We start from the raw sequence: 15,803 nt of genomic DNA on the forward strand, positions 1-15,803 counted from the left end.
GATAAAAAACTGGCTGGACCCAGAGAGGTGGTGAATGGATTTTAATCCAGCTGGTGGCCAGTCACTAGTAGAGTTCCCTGGGGCTCAGTGCTGGGGCTAGTCCTGGTTAATATCTTTATTGATGAGCTGGACGAGGGATCAAGCACTCCCTCAGTCAATCTGCAGATGACACCAAGCTGGGTGGCAGTGTTGATCTGCTGGAGGCTCTGTAGAGGGATCTGGACAGGCTGGATCGACGGGTCAAGGCCAATTTTATGAGGTTCAACAAGGCAGTGTGACAGGTCCTACACTTCAGTCACAACAATCCCATGCAGCCCTACAGGCTTGGAGCAGACTGGCTGGAGAGCCGCCCAGAGGAAAAGGATCTGGGGGTTCTGGTCAACAGCAGCTGAACATGAGCCAGCAGTGAGCCCAGGTGGCCAAGAGGGCCAGTGGCATCCTGGCTTGTATCGGAAATAGTGTGACCAGCAGGACCAGGGCAGTGATTGTCCCCCTGTACTCAGCACTGGTGAGACCACACTTTGAATGCTGCTTTTAGTTCTGGGTCCCTCAGCAAGGAGACTGAGGTACTGGAAGGTGTCCAGAGAAGGGCAACAAAGCTGGTGAAAGGCCTGGAGCACAAGGCTCATGGGCAGCTGAGGGAGCCAGGGGTGTCTAGCCTGGAGAGGAAGAGGCTCAGGGGAGTAGTTATTGCTCTTTACAACTACCTGAAAGGAGGTTGTAGCGAGGTGGAGGTTGGTCTCTTCTCACAGGCTGGAAGTGATAGAATAAGAGGAAATGCCCCCAAGTTGCACCAGGGCACGTTTATATTGGATATTAGGAAAAATTTCTTCACCAAAAGGCATTGGAACAGGCTGCCCAGGGAAGTGGTTGAGTCACCAGCCCTGGAGATATTTAAAAGATGTGTAGATGTGGCACTTAAGAACATGATTTAGTGGACGATTTGGCAGTGCAGGTTTAACAGTGGGATTCAACGACCTTAAAGGCCTTTTCCAACCTAAATAATTCCATGATGCTACAATTGTATATTTAAATAGCTGATCAGCAGCATCCTTAGTGATCCCGCAAGGAAGGGTGGTCTACTCTGAATTAGTTACCAGTTACATCTACCTCTTTCTTTTGATTTTTTAAAAGTAGTTGTCCATGAGATCATTTAGGAAAACAACTCTTTATGACCTAGTTGATTTTACAATATTTGAACTTACACTGCATTTGTTTGCATTTTTAAAACCCTATTAGAATTATCAGGAGATTTCTGCTCATTAAATGCTTCCTTTAACAGTTTCTCCAGCTTTTAAATCTGACCCAGGAAGCTGAATTGTCCAGTGGAGAGAGGGAAGTCTAAGGACCATCTGAAAGCAGGAGCCAAGGAAAATGAAGTAAACATGACACAATTTTTTTACAGCATGATCCTTTTTTACATATCTATCCAAGCCTTTCCATGCATACATATCACCATGGAAGAGAGACTTTTTCCCCCCCTGGGGTTTCCTTATGACTGATTGACTAACGTATTGACTTATGTATTAACTGGGCTGCAGCAATACATCTGAAAAATAAAAAAGCAGAGTAAAGATGATGGATCTGCCAGGTAGGAAGGAATTATTTTCTATTCAGAATGATGCATCCTGTGTATGTTCAGATACATGGCTTTTCAATAATCTCTTTAGACAGACTGCAGGGGATGGATAACGCCTTTTCCTGTGCAAGATTTTTCTTACTGCAGCTTAGATTTTATATAGCATTTTATGGCATGCTATGTGGAAAAGAAAATTAGTTTCTATGGAGAGATTGGGAACTAAAGTTCAGTTCTTATGGAACCCTGCACCATAAATCACTTGAAGCCAACAGATCACATTGAATCACATTGGTTTTGTTAGAAAAAAGATAATTGTATTTTACGAAAACAGGTATCTACCTGCATACATAGAAATGCCTTGGAAGTGTCAGCTTGATAGGGAGAAAGCAATCAGGATAACACCTATGTGTTTGAAAGGCTGAGACAGAAATTTCTGCAGTAAGTTGCAAAAAGGAGATCTGTAACACCATCTCTCCACCCAACACGTGGTGGGTCTGATGGAAGGGAGCCATAGGAAGCTGTACAGTCTCCTTCCAGCTGGCAGCCATGCAGTGGCAGAAGTTTCAGAATCCTACAAAGCACTGCCTTTCATAGTCTTATGAAAACCTGAGTTTAACACCTCAAAGACAGTGTGTATTGGAGTGTTTGTGAGTTAACTGATTTTCTGATTTAGTGTCATGACAAAGCCTGACAGGAAGAGATTAAGTTGCAGTTTCTAAGAACAAAGCTAAGGTAGTTAATCAAACTTCACTCAAGACAAGTGTCCTGTAGTCTTCCATGGTCCTTGGCAAGGATCTCCTACACTCTACTAGCAAAAATGTTTTATTGATCAGAAATCCACTCCTTGCAGAAATATCTGAAAGACCCAAAAGTGTTTCTCATTCCTCCAAGCACTGACCAGTGTACAAAGCAGAGTGAGCAACCAAAGACTTATGCTGTGCTCCTCTCCTTGTGAGCATCTCCAGTGCGAAATAAGACTGCCTTGGTAGAGATTAGCTGTTGTTTGTGGGAAGACAGAATTTGTGATATAGCTCACAATTTAGCAGACAAAGAAAAAACTTCCATAATTCTTCCTATTTGCCAAGTCCTCTCATTCATACCAGATGAGGATCTGGACATAAAGTTTTTTTAAAAACTTTTTTTATTCTTTAAATATGACACTGACATATCTATGTGAAGCTCTGTCTCTGCCCATTTATCATCTCTGCTCTTCTGATCCTAAATTTCAAGCCTAATTAACCTAAAAAAGGAAATCCTACCAAGTCATGGTAAAGATTCAAATTTACTCCGTGTTTCAGACTAAAGGGATATCAACCCTATGTGCAAGAAGGGCTACCAGTTTGTTTCTTTGGAATAAACAAGGTGCACTTCTATCTACAGAGATTGTATTCTATGCATCATTCAGAGTCTAAAGCAAGAAAGTTAATACAGTATAATACCTACCATAAAGATGATAATTTATTTATGTAGAGTGGAGTACATGTGGAGTATCTGTCAATTTTCTGATAGGGCTTTATAGTGATGTAACAACCTGGGAATGTGCATGCTTCATTACCCCAGAATTATGTACTGAGGATGAGATGAAGAGTAATAGAATTAAGGATGAATCATATTATTATTATGGCAAATCATGCAATAACAGTGTACTTCATGCAAAAAGTTATGTACTTACATCCTCAGAAATTCTGAGGCAAGTAAAATCATGATCTTGCATTTGCTTCTACTCGGGGTGTGCCAGGTAGCACAAACAAAAAGCCTATGGAATTATTGGGGATTAGCGCAGTTTTCAAGGGCACTGAGCAAAGATTAAGACAGCGAGAACGTGAAAAGACCAGAAACATAGCAGCTCTTAGACATACTGGGTATGGACAAAAAGGAGTAGAAGTGTGTGTGGGGGGGTGTATAATTCAGAGTAGTACATGGAAAGAGGGACTGATCAATGAGCTCTGATTGAGACAGTTAGAAAGAATTAACTTGTTATAACAATGGGAAACAAAATGTAATTTCTCCTATGAATTTATTTCTTGAGTAATGTTTTTTTTTCCTGCCATAAATTCTGAAAAGTTTGTCACTGCAAGCAGCTACACCAGTGATTTTGGACCACATCACTCACACAGACCAAGTTTATAGGAGCTGTGTAACCTCCCATGGCTGAATTGGCACATCAGAGCTCTACAATTAAGCAAATCTTAACTAAATCTGAACACAGTTACTAGCATTCATTCAGACACCATTAGGGATAAAAAGACCCAATCTCGATTGCTTAATTTATTTTCTCACCAAATCTATGTATTAACCATTTATTTTAAAAAGTATGATATGTGTCAATGAGCATAAAAAAGTACAAAAATGAGGAAAAGCCTCCTTGCCCCTCCCACCATGACTGATGTTCTTGGTATCTTGGTTCTCAGTCATCTTTCTTTTCCGGTATGCTTTAGAGTTGCTCCTCAAAGTACTAAAAGTCCTTTACTTTGTGCATGTTTTCTGAGAAGTGACTGAATAGTGCTAGGTTTGCTATGCACATTCAATCAAAAAAACTATTAAAATCAAAATTTTAAAAAAAACACAAAAAACAAAAAACAAGCAAAAACAAAAACAAACAAACAACAAAAAAAAAACCCAACAAAAACCCAGAGCTACTCTCTGACTTCCAGTGGCTAAGGTCTGAGAAAGCTGACCTTTCACAGGCTAAGGTCTGAGAAAGCTGACTTTTCACATTTTCAGTATTTTACTCTAAAGCCTGCAAAGGGCACAAATAGATCCAAGTTTGACAAGGCTTCAGATAACCTAACAAAAAGCAACCAAAAATGCATTAAAAAAATGCATTCATTTCCATGAGATGTTTGTCAATGAGCCAGCACATAACATTGTATCCAGCACTAATTCTGTTTGAAAACATTCCTCAGTGCTTCCTGTGGGGAAAATTTTTCTTCCAGAAACTATTGTGGGTAGAGTCAGAAAGTGTTTGCACAAAGAGCAACAACTAAGAAGAACAGAAGAAAAAGTTGAACTTCTTTGCAGAAAATGTCAGAATTTGGATTAGTGCATGGAAACTCAAAGTCCCAATTTGCTCCTATCTACTCTAAAAGATATTAATTCTGCTCTGACTATAGATAATAGTGTTTCTCAGTTATTCTCCAAAATCTGACTTACAAGGAAATTTTAAGCAATTATAAAGCTAATAATTTACCACTGCAATTTCTGAGTGCCAGAAACCTCCAAGAAAGTGCAGAGGTCTCACAGCATAACATTATAAAAAGACTGTATTTGGTCACCAGCACAATGCTGTCTTGCAAGCTGAAAAGAAAAAAGAAAAGATATTTTAAGCTTTTTGCCTCACCATATGGCATATTTAGCTTAAAATACATCCTGTTCAAGAAACTTCTAGTCATTCTTTTCTCTTATTTGTTTTGTTGTTTGTTTGGAGTTTTTTTTTACCTAGAGTGCCAGCTTCTCTTTTTATGCCAATACACTTTTATTATAGTCAGATATTCAGATTGCTTTAATTACAACTATTGCTCCAACAAAATTGCTTTGACCAAACTCTGCTCATGTTCCTTGGAAGCCATCTCAACAAAATTACTCTGTCTGGGCCCCCAAACATCAAAGAAACTTAGTTTTGAAGACATACAAGCTTCCAGTAGTATGTCAAAGAGATTACAGAAATCGAGTGTAGCATAACAGAATCAATTGTGATACAGTTTCTCTGTAGAGCTCAGGATGATCCTTGGAGCAGTATTTATGATCATACACAGCAAGCTTTGAAGAGTGTATGCCATCTGCTGGAATCAAAAAGATGTCTTACAGAGGAAATCCTAAAAGGCAGCAATAATTTTCACCCAGTGTTAAGCATCTTCTTTGTCTCATGTGCCTTTGTAATTAGGGTTTGGAACCTTTTTTTCCTACTGTACCTTTAAACCAAATGAAAAACAGTAGTAAACACTCTGTGTCCACAATCTTGTGAAAGAAGGGAAAAGTTTCCCGCTCACATAGACTAATAATTTATTCTAGTAGCTGTATGAAACGGAATGGACATTCAGATAAACAGGTTGCACAGGTGATCTGCTTATATTTTTCCTTCCTTATCAACATATCAGAGATGTCTGTTAGGAAACTAGACCTGAAAACCAACAGTATTAAGGTGGGAGCTCATAAATACAAAACAGCTTTCACAAAGAAGGGTATATTTAGGATTATAGACCTGAAGATGGATAATTGGGTTGCTTTCTACCTTTCTACACATGTGATGCCCTCAGGGCATGTACCATGCCCTCAAAGTATCTGCCTGTCTCCCCCAGGTCTGCATACACTCATTTTACAGATGCAAAAGAATCAGAAGAATTTCATGGATAGCAAGAGCAAGAATATTTTTGGCATTTCATAAGTCTCTATCCTAACAAGGCATTTTCTTAAACATTTTATTTTTCTGCTTATTTAGTTTTGTCCACTGGACTGCAGTACCACTTTTGGTAGTCTTGCCTGAACTACCACTGTTCAGCTGGTGGTGTCTTCCTAGGGAGGTACTTCACTTCAACCCAGAGCAGCACGGTTACTATATAACTGTTGAAGACAAATCTTTCTATCCAAAAAGAAATTGATGTGAACTGCAGCAGTTCATTTTCTGCATGATACAACTACTCTCACTGGATAAGGACACAGTAGCTTCTCTGAAAACTAGGATGGATTTTCTAACCTTGAACAAATTCAACCATGGAAACTTAACTTTTTTAAATTTACTGGTAATCTAAAAAGGTTAATTTTCCAAATTATTCCATGCTTCTCTCCCTAATGGTGTTTTAATATGAAGAGTGAAGCAGGTGAAACTAGAGAGCTCTTTTAATTCAGTATGAAATCTCTGACAGTGGCCAGCCCTAGATATTCAGGACAGGACTGTAAGACAAGCATGTAGCACTATATTTCCCCAAAGTACTGCCCTGGTATTCATCAGTCTGTGGGTTATGGATTTCAAGTGTTATTCAGACATAAACTGTAAGAAACTTCCAATACAAAGTTAGAAAAAGGAAGTAGAAGGAGACACCATAAGCAATTTCCCCCATTCTTCCTTGTGAGACTTATAATACAGATTGCTTAAGGACAGACGTCCAAGACGGCACTGGGAACCTCTACAGAATGTGCTATACAAGTAGAAAGCTTGCAGAGTTTTAACTTGAATTATACTCAGTTACATTGCCAACCATAAATTGCAGAACAATCTTAATCCAAACCACATTTACTATGTCTATGTTTTCCATGGTGAATTCCAAAGCATATTATGTAAACATCATGTCCAGCAAAATGGTGATATATGGCAGGGTGCTTCAGTCCAAGGAATAAAGTCTAAGCCCAATAATGAACTCCCATGAGATAAATTCTAAGGCTTATATTGAGTTTTTACTGACATTTCTACTAAAGTCACTTGAATGTTTACCTAGAGTTGGAGCTATGGAAAATCTCATTCACTTTTGAGGGAAATTATTTCCAAGAAATTAAAAAAACCCTTACCACTAACCTTCTAAGCAATGGATGTTTTCATGTGAGTTTGAAATAGGATAGTAAAACTGTGTGAAGCAGGACGACTCAGTTGTTGACTGGCCTGTCCCTGGGCCAATGTTAGAGGAAAGGCACACAACTGGAGGCTCACTTTACAGCATGTCACACCCAAACACAATCTTCTGGTCTTTTAATCTAATGAACAGAGATCTCCTGGGACACAGCTGTGTGTTAACTCAGCAGCTCTTACACATGTCCTTAAAGTACATGTTTATCTGGTTGACTGAACTGGTCCCTAACCAATGAACCACAGGAAGACACAGCCCTAGGATTTACGAGGCTACTTCTTGTAAAAAAGTAGCTAATTTGCAATAGAGTTTTAAACTGAAAACAACCAATGCCTAAAGAATGATCAAATTATGAATAATGGCTGTATGTATCCAAACCAACAGAGTGAGGAAGCAGCCACAATAAACACACTAAAAATAAGATGGACGAGTAATGCTGTGGTTGTGTCCACGTCCTAGGGCATGATAATGCTCAGGTTAGGCTGAATTTGTAAACAAGCATAAATCAACAGAATCATGTGCTGAAGTTATGATGCAAAGCTTTATAGTACCTTACAGCACATGTATGTGCTTTGGATTAGTGAAAAAATCGATATTAAAAATCCACAGAGTACATGACTTAGCTTTGCATCCCTGCAAACAATACAGTATGTGCTAGTTTAATTGCTTGTCTTCAGCTAAGTATTTAGAATACAGATTTAAGTGGGAAAATCTGAAACTTTGTTTTGCACAACCAATCTAATTGAAGAAGCATTCTCTTCAAATGCTCTTTAAAACTCTGTTGCCTTTTCCACATACCCTGCAGTAACAAGTCTGTTTAATCTCTGGTACTTTTCTGCCAGATTAATTAACAGGTGACACCAATCAAAGCATACAGTTTGTACCACTGAAATATTTGAAAAGCTCTAGGAATGAAAAGTCTGTGATTGTGCATTTGTGTGTCTTTCCTCAGGCATCATGGAGTCACTGACTTGAACCTACCTCATATTTATGTTCAGTTCTCTTCTCCTCTCTCTCTCTGCCCAGCTCAAGTCTCATACACTAACCTTGCTACTTTCTAATGACTGTAAGTTTTCATGGTTGTATTTACTGTAATACAAAAATGGGTCAGTCTTGCAATTCTTGAAATCCTTAACTCAATTTTTTCTGCTGTTAACAATTCTTTAAGCTGTTGGGACAGCCCAAATATCACACCATTGCTCCGTAAGTGGCCAAAGGTCATTACCCCAGCAAATGTCTCCTGTGACCTTTCAGCCACTGCACCCTTCACTGGGCATCGGTCAGAGAATGTTTCAAAATACACAAGTGTCCTTGAGGACATTTACACAGGCACTGAGGCCATCCCCAAAAATGATGAGCAAGCTCCTTCAGCTGATGGAAAGCAGCAGATTCATCAAAATCAAAATATTTTCCCCAGACAAAATACTGAAGTATTAATTGCTTGAAGAGGAGCCCTCAGCATTTTCTCTAACCAACTTCTCTCTCGGTCTTGTGTCCTTCATCTGTCCCCACTCCTCTCCTCCACAGCAGCAGCTGGCCATTCTCCACTCCTTGCTGTTCCCCCACCTGCAGAGAAACTCCAGCTGTGCCATGCTGCACGCACGGGAAGGCTTCCCAGAACTCAGGTAAATGTAATTTTCCAGAAGTGTGTAAGAGTGACATTTGAGAAATTTTAAACCAGAACCAACGCATCACTCCTCTTACCATAATTATTACATTTATTATATTTCTTGACAGGTCTGCTTGAACTTTCAAGGTGCAAACGTACAGTTTGTTTCAACTGCATGCAGTGAAATCTCCCTAGCAGCTGCAGTAAAGTCCCTTGGAAAAATACTGTCTTCAGCCTTCCTGGCAGGGTATGAAGTCTTATTTCTAGCAGATTTCAGAAGAGTTTTGCCTGGCCATCACGGCACCACTTACAAAGAGAAAGATCTCTTCTCCTTTTTTGCTACACAGTAGAACTCTACTGGAGATCAACGGGCATTCCTTTGGCTGGTAAAAAAATAATTTCTTCTAAAACAAGCATCTTATGTATTGATATATAGTGTCAGAAGGTAAACTGGGCTAAAGCAAAATCTAGTTTCCTAAGAACTTAATGAAGCTCAAATTTTGGCCCAGATTAATACAGATTTGGGGACACACTATTGTTTTCCTGTTCTGGGCTTTAATTGTTAGGTGACAATGACATCATTTTATAATACAATTCACTTTATTTTAACTTTGTGTTTATTCCTATTCTGCCTCCTTCTTCATTATTCTAGTTTAAAATCTTCAGCAACTAAAGCTTAAAATACTTAATTAAAAAAACATCTTCTACTGATGCAGGAGGCTGTGGTTTTTTCTAGTAACCAGAACAGCACAAGGGCTTCATTTCAGAGGAGAGAAGACTGGTCTAAAATGACCCACATAATCTGACATGTCCACTTTTAGAGTGACAGGAGCTAGAAATTATGATTTATGGTAGAAGTACACTCCTTACAGCTTTCTTCACACACCACCACCCCTGACTGCCCACAGTGGTTCAAGAGCTGGCACAGACTTGCAGAAGGCAGCAGAGGCTTGGGCAAAGCGGCACTGAATAGCACCTCACACCACCACCTTTACTGGTGCCATAAGTCCAAGTTACCTTACAGGCCTTCCCAGCACAAACCAGGCAGCTACTGAGAACGACAATTAACGTCCTCTGCATTTTTGCCTCTAGCTCTCAGTTTTGGTAGCTTGATCACTTCCATGGCAAAGACTAATGCAAAAAAATTTATACCCTTAACATTTTCCACTCATTTCAATACTTCCTTGCTTGCTAATTTATTAGGAGCACAAATAGTGACTCACAGGTGTTTTGCAAGGGGTTATTTATAACAGGATGCATAGGTGTTAGATGAGAAAATAAGTTCTTCATCTATACTTAAAAATAAACATGAAACATGAACAGCAAGAGTGAATACACATGGTATAGGCAAAAAAGTGTGAAAGTATACAACAACAGAGCAAAGCTACAAAATCCTAACCCTTAACTTGTTTTATTCATGTATGAAATCCCACCTTTGAATGAAAATATAGGACCTGTGCATTTTGACTGTATATTTTTACCAAATAAAAATCTTCTCAGTTTCTCCTTCTTTTAGCTATTCATCTCTAGAAACATGGAACTTGACTATCCACTACACAAATAATGTAAAAGTCAAAGTCCACAGAATGCCAGAACCTGTTACACAGTTTCCTGTATTGTCTGTATGAAGAACAAAAAACATTTTGATTGCTCTCCCTTCTCTCACACATCACTTGGGTTAAAAACAAGTTGGCTTATTACTGCACTTGCAGGAAGTGTGTTACAGCTTGCCTGGTATGATGAAATGCACACCTGCGCTAGCAGCCAATCTACTTTTAAACTCATTAAATGGAAATTTGGTTTGCTTTGTTAACACAGTATTTTTATAGCATGGACACATTTTTGTCAAACACATTAAATCCAGTATTGTTTTTACATTCAATTAGGGTTTATCTGCATGTAGCATAAAAGAAGGGGAGGGTTGGGAAAATTCAACAGAATGTTACCACAATTTTTAAGGGTAAAATAACACAGTTGGTATCCATTACTGTATAAATTAGTCCTCTGCCACCCATTTCAATATCCTTGGAAACATCTACTTGTTTTGTATCTCTTCTTGTTTCCAGTTTTATATGAAAAAAGTGTTATTGTCATTACAATTGTATAAGATGGACACTGTCTAATTAAAAGAAGATGTCCCTTACTTCATTCATGTGTGTGCCAACGACATTTCAACTCCCTTTGCTCTAACCTTGGAATATAAAAGGTTGGTCCTCCACACTTCCCAATGAGAAGTTTTTCTGCTTAAAAGAGAGTCCAAAATCATTCACAGGTTTTCTACACAGTCACTAGACTAGAATGTTACAGTCTAGACTCACTTATTTCTAGTAGAAATAATAGCTATTCATACTATTATTCTGTATAGTAATGCCAGAGATTTTTAATAAGCATCACCTAAAAGAAAGCTAACCTTCATGTTGAATCCTGAACTGTGTTTTTCCTCTTTATTAATTAGCTTTTCCAAGTTAAGCAAGGTCAGTACATCTCTTTTTTTGTCTCTCACTTGCCTGCCCCTTTAATCTTCTTATGTTTAATTTATTTTCTGAGCTGCTACCTCTCACTCACTGACAAATACATATTTACACCATTTTTTTAAGGCCTCAGCCCACTAAATGAATTATCTTGGGCTTTTTTCTCTCAGTTGAGTGCCTATCTACTCCTAATTCAGGGCGTAGTCAAAGTTCAGGGCTTGAGAAAAATTCAGTGAAAGTTTGGAACATATTTCCGTTTCAGTTATGCTAAGATGAAGGTCTCTGGCTACCTCAGGTCCACATATATTTTCATCTCCATAAGGGACATCTCCATAATGTGATTCATTCTTCCCATCACAAGAGATAACATGACCTTTAGCCTAGCTTATTAAGAAGAATGGGAAACCATCTGGGTACCCAAATTACAACTACTACAGCAAGACAATACCATAACACATTGTGACAGTTTGATAATTCAGCCAGGGTAGTTCTGATCTGACTTTAGTTTGAAGTGATTGATTAAGAAAGCATGCCCCAAGATCTTTGTTTACAGATTCCTTTCCCACACAGATTCTCCAGGCAGTTTAAACATCTGCTATAAAATCAGATTCCCAAAATTACCATGATTTTCTTAGACTCCCTACGACTCTCTACGACAGACAAATGAAACATCACAGAATACTGGACACCCTATGTTTTAGTTTGTGGCAACGTTATTAATGCTATTTTATGCTTTTCTCTTTGAATAATAACCCCATCAGTTGTTCAACACAAATAAAGCAACATATATGTGCCCTTCAGGTGTTCTTTGAATAAAATATAAGAAAGAAAAATCCCAGGAGGTCTACCAAATGCAAACATGCAAAACCAAAACAAACATGTCATCACTGCTTGCCAGGATACATACTTATAACACCATTCCTCAGTGTATACCCTCAGAGAGAAGTTAAACTAGCAGTAATTTACAATTTCTACTCTTCAGATTCCTGACTAGGGGTCACATGAATTATTACACAAGTGAAATGTGGATCTTCATACTAAATAAAAAAAATTACAGCTGCTGATTTTGCTTATTCTTGCTAAAATATATATAGATATAAAATATATATTTATTATGAACAACCATATATATGATTGCACATAAAATTTATGAAATTTTTTTCCCCTCAAAAGCCAAATCTATAAGGAAACAAAAATAATGTAATAGTGGAAAAGTTTTAGCAGCCTTAAGAATTACTGTCACTATTGGTCAGGATTAACTTTAGCAGGCCTAAACACAAAAATTGTTACATAAAAAAAGATAATTTTAGAAGTTGTTAAACCAGATTAAATCAGGAAGAGACATAAAAATGAATGTTACTATCTCAAAAGTATACCAATAAGCATGTTGATCATCTGTAACAAGAAAATTGAAGAATTCAAGTGATAAGTAATACAATAAACAATGTCACATGTCCACATCTTTGAACATTTTTTCCCCAGACAAATCTTTCATTGTGGAGAAATATTAAAGTCATATGTGTTAAAAAAGACTTTAATGCAGCAATGCTTTGGGCCCTGAAGGTTCTCAGAAGAGCTTTTGAAACTTTGCATATGCAGAGTGAAGTGTCTAGGAATTTTTTCACAGAAGCATGAGCTAGGAAGCAGCATGTAATACTATATTTAAGTAGTATTTGACTGTGGACAGGAAAGTTGAAAATTCATTTGCAAGAAAATTAGACAACACAAAATTGCAATCTTATGTTCAAGCTTCCTCATCTCTCTTACAATTTGTACTTGACCCTGACTTTTTGTAGGCAGTTCCTTTCGCACGTATCTCTTACAGAGAGGTGAAGCAAAAGGATTGTGTTGAATGCAAACAATCAGAGTTTAAAAAAACAGCGTTCAATGTTTCTATTCATTGTGTGCTTTTGTCCACCTCTGTAGGTCCAGCAGCCCAACCTACAGGCTGTGTGTGTTTGGTTTTTTAAACATGAAATGCTTCTCTTACTTCCCTTCAATGTAGAATAGGAAAAAACTTCTAAAGAGGAATCTTGACAATGGAAATATTCACACTTCTCAACACAGTGTGAAGAGTGCCATGAAAATGAACCACAGCATAAAGCTTACACTAGAACTCGGCTAGACTATCGCCTGCCCTGATGTCTCACATTTGCCAGTTCCCTAGGATTTCAGCATGGCTCCAGCACAGTGGTTTGAAGCAAATGTGCATGTGAAGGAAAGAGAATTAATAACCAGACATTTCTTGTTTGTTGCCATTTTCAACAAACAAATATGCATCTTTTTCACATCAGCCCATGTGAGGTGCTATTGGGGCAGGAGAGCTTATTCTTAAAATCCATTGCTAGAAGAGAATGTAGGGCATTGCAGTGATGAGAAAAGTCTTACAGAAGCACTGCAACTGTATTGCCTTGGAGTCATACAAAGTCTGTTTTCTCTGCAGCCAGTTTTCTTCCCTTTTGTCTCCTCTGGCATGGGCTGTGAGACACCCGTTGTGCTACACAAGAAAACAGCAGCAGTAGCAGCAGCAGCAGCCCACCTGTACCTCCTCTTCCCTTTCCATTCACCTAGAAGCAGGCACAAAGGGGCTTTTAAAATTAACCTTTTACTGAGGCATGATCCTGAAACTACGCCTAATGACAAGTGAGACACATTCACCCTAGTAGTTTTAGAGTACGAGGTGGTGTTTCAGGCAGGAAAAGTGACAGGTCTAGCTAGCAAGGGTTTCAGCATTTGCATAGGTCTGAAGGAAGATGGGAGTCTGGTTTGGTCCTACACTGCCTGGAAGTCTCACAGTGCTCATGTATTTAATTCTTCCTGCTCCTCGCTGGAGTTTTCCATGTTAATGTCTCTACAGTCTGAATTAACATTCTTATTTTAATGGCAACCAGTCATAAAAAGGTGGTGAATTATTTTTTTTGTTTTTAACAGCTGAATCTGCTGTACCTCTGCCAAGCAACCTGTAACCAAAGTCAAGTATGACGTGCTGAATACAGATTTAAAATGAGGGATTACTAATAAAGAAGTGAAAAACTAAGAAAGCAAACAACACAAACAATTTGAATGAATGCCACCTTTGTTCTTTGTAAATGCATGTGAATGTCCTAAGTCCAGTTTCATAACTTTGCGTTCTGACATAAAAGGAGTGTACACAAGGAAAAGAGAAAGAGGGAAATTTAACAGGAACTATTAACTTCTAAAGATAAGGACAGGACCTCATGAAGAAAGACACTTCCTCTTACTCGACTTTAATATACAAGGGAAAAAGCTCCCCAAAAGCAAACTTGCTTTTTTGTGTGAAGGTATACTCAAACCTCAAATCTTTGAGGGGCACAAAGCATGCACTGTTGTGCAATTAAAAGTGCTGGAGTGAACAAAATGTTTTTATGATGGGAGTAGCTTTGATTTAGCTCTTGTTTTAATGTTTCAGGAGGTGCATCTATGACTGGCACTCAGGATAAAGGTTAGTAGACAGCAAACAACATGCACTCACTGTGGTCACTCTCTGTCTTAGCTGCTGTTTTTTGCAGATTCTTCTCTTGATTGGTTACTGATGGAGAAATAGGTACAACCTTGATTCACACTTCAAAACAACAGAAAAAACAAACATGAGGAGAAAAACAACTCCTGTTTCACAATAATTTGCTAGAGCCCCCGAAACCTCTGAGTTGATGCAAACTATCTCAAATCTGAGTCTGCCCGGGTCCAGAGCTGGTGAGCTCTAGGACTGTCATACTTCGCTCTTACAGACTTCCGTGGGTTCATTCAAAGGATGAAGAGATGACAAAACAGCTGGTTTTTACAAGGATGTTTTTGCTCTGTGATATACTTTATACATGTCTGTTCACGCTCATCTCACAGTTTCACCTCTGATTCCAAAGGAACAGGAACCTTGGAAGATTTTCCTTGCACTCAACTATTAGAGACAACTCAGCAGGTGGAGACTCAAGTGCTTGGGCTCTGCTCTATGTGCAGCTTCCTAGTGCTGGATCCTGTACAAAAGAAATGGTATCATGATCTTCTGGGCTTGTCTGAGATGGTAAGATTTCTGGTTACTTATCCTGTTCCAAATTATCTTAAAGCTCATTCAAATATCACTGGATGCATCTCTCTTTAGCAGATGTCTCACAAGCCCTTTTCCACAGCCAGTAAAAGGCTATACACAAGAAAAGTAACTTAATATCACAATAATCAGAATTGATGATTATCAAGAAAACTGTTTGGGATTTGGGGCAGTTGATATATTTTAAAATACTATAGGAGTATCTCAGATTATGCCATCCAGGGCTAGTATTATGGTCCTGCCCTCCAAGGCGCATCATGGTGCTGCATGACCCAGACCATGGTTGATTTGCCTTCTGAACCAGCTGCATGACAATGATCATATTATCTTTTAATGAAAAATTTAAAGCTGTAGTTACACAAGGTGTCTTCTTTGCAAGCAGTAGCTTCTTCGAAGGAAACAGGAAGAGACTTGAATGAAGGCCTCTCATTATTCTGTGCCACTCAACTGAGGTGACCAGGTGCAGAAGGCAGCACACCATGTATCTCCTACAGGTGTGACCAGAGCATGTTTCCCTTGGATA

General features: G+C 38.6%; 1 protein-coding gene across 4 annotated transcripts in view; it reads right to left on the bottom strand.

The window, feature by feature from the left end:
• Positions 1-15,803, bottom strand: part of SLC1A2 (solute carrier family 1 member 2) — a 91,491-nt gene that overhangs the window by 43,254 nt on the left and 32,434 nt on the right. Inside the window, exon 3 of one of the 4 annotated variants that reach the window (XM_039383903.1) lies at positions 14,711-14,800. The exons of the other annotated variants lie outside the window; for them this stretch is intronic. The gene's annotated coding sequence lies outside the window, so the exon portion shown is untranslated. The remainder of the gene's footprint in view (positions 1-14,710; positions 14,801-15,803) is intronic. 4 annotated transcript variants of the gene reach the window in all.

This window comes from Pipra filicauda, unplaced genomic scaffold (genome assembly GCF_003945595.2).
Source record: "Pipra filicauda isolate LSUMZ 115617 unplaced genomic scaffold, ASM394559v2 scaffold32_size4067784_pilon, whole genome shotgun sequence".
Lineage (NCBI taxonomy): Eukaryota > Metazoa > Chordata > Aves > Passeriformes > Pipridae > Pipra > Pipra filicauda.